The sequence below is a fragment of the Lathyrus oleraceus genome, chromosome 2 (assembly GCF_024323335.1).
Source record: "Lathyrus oleraceus cultivar Zhongwan6 chromosome 2, CAAS_Psat_ZW6_1.0, whole genome shotgun sequence".
Taxonomy (NCBI): Eukaryota; Viridiplantae; Streptophyta; class Magnoliopsida; order Fabales; family Fabaceae; genus Lathyrus; species Lathyrus oleraceus.
This window is the reverse complement of record NC_066580.1, coordinates 97,385,809-97,387,622: the sequence shown is the minus strand read 5'-3', so window position 1 is coordinate 97,387,622 and position 1,814 is coordinate 97,385,809.

Here is a 1,814-nt window from a genome sequence, read left to right as displayed (position 1 = left end):
CACAAACTGTGGTTGCCAGAATCATTATAGCTTTCCTCAGCAGCAGGCTTCCAATGCCATTCTTTCCCCGATCAGAGTCTCGGTATGGCCAGAACACCGCATGGCTAGTCATCTCCCCACAGAGTTCATTGTGGTGTGTATCTCCAGCAGCCTGGCCAGAGCCCAAAGGATGGCAATCATTTCCCCAGCAGAGTCGCCAGCTGTCGCAACCTGAAAAATACAGTGTACGAAAAGACAACCGGCGAAAGGAAAAGACAGGAGAGTCGCCACCGTGCGTTATTTATCCCAAAGGAGGGAAAGGAAACGCTCGAAGTAAACCTGAAACTAGGAAAGAAAAAGACAAGGTCTCGCAACCAAATCTTGGGTTCGGGAGTCGGTTATGCGAAGGGAAGGTATTAGCACCCCTACACATCCGTAGTACTCTACGGGATCCACTTATGCGGTTTCTATTTAAAGGGTATGGGTTTGCCTAATGTGCTATTTACTAAAAAGGTTAAGAGAAATGACTCGCGCGGATGTCGCACCCACTGCATACGTATCTCATCTGAATATGAGAATCAGAGTCTTCGTAGCTCGGCTGACCTATGGGTTGGGGTAATTGTGCTCGCTAAGACATCGCGTCTTATGCCTACGTATCTCGTCTGGAATGAGAATCAGAGCACGCCGTAGTTCGGCTAACTACGGGGTTATGGGTTGGTTTTGGACGAACGACGTCACTACGCAATCTACCGGATGCTCGACCTTTGGAGACTTACTCGCCTGTAGTAGAAGGAGTAAACGTGTATTATGGTTTTTAGGGTTTGGGATGCTCGAGGGCAACCAGGCAGTCCTTGACGAAGGAACCGCGCTACCTATGGGGATACGAATACAAAACACAAAACAAGTATCTCAAGGTAAAATGCCACCAAGGGGCTCAAACATCGCCTCCTACCGAGGTCTTCCAGCTAAGAAAGCAATAAAGTACGAAAAAGGGAAAAAATTACCACACGGATAAAGATCCGAAGTTTCAGCAACTAAGAGATTAGCAACCCTGAGATCTCTCCAGCTAGACCACCAAAGAAAATCAGTCAATACGAGTAATCAGAATAAACCTCCGAATGGTATCCCTGCAAGAGTATGAGTCCTCACAAAAAAAAAAAAAAAAAACTCGACAGAAAAGGGTTAGGCAAACAGGATAATATCCAGGGAAAACAAGGCCATGGCAACACAAAAACAGGTTAGAACAAAACAGAACAAAAGGCAAATACTGTCGCGTTCGCGACTGCTTCGCCTAGCGAAAGCTTAGCGAAGCTTCGCTGCGTGCTCGCCTAGCGAAGCGGCTAGCGAGCACCTGCGGGATTTGGATTTCTCACTGGCACCTGCACGATGTTAAAGGTTCCGGATCCTATGGCATTCATCTCAGAAACGAAATTGTTAAATAGTCAAGACATAAATCACATATTCGTACACAAATATAACCCGGTGGGCAAAACCTGGAGTTACCTCATACATTCATAGTATTCAAATTCGAGGCACAGAGTAATAGGAACAAAGGCATACCTGATGAGAGAGACTGATTAGGATTGAAAGGTGCGGCCGGATCTGCAAGGTAGCACTAGGGTTTGCGTGAGGCGGAGTGAACTTCTCAGGACTGCCTGAAGGTTGCTGCAGAGTAACTCCTAGGTCTCTCGGGATCTTTCTCCAATGAAACTTCAAGTGTTCTCGTGGATTTTTCAAGTCTGAAACTCTACTAGAACTCTTATATTTATAGGCTAAATTCGTGGACTTGTGGGCTTGGAACGAAGTCAGCTGAGGCCCGAGGCTTTTCTGTCATT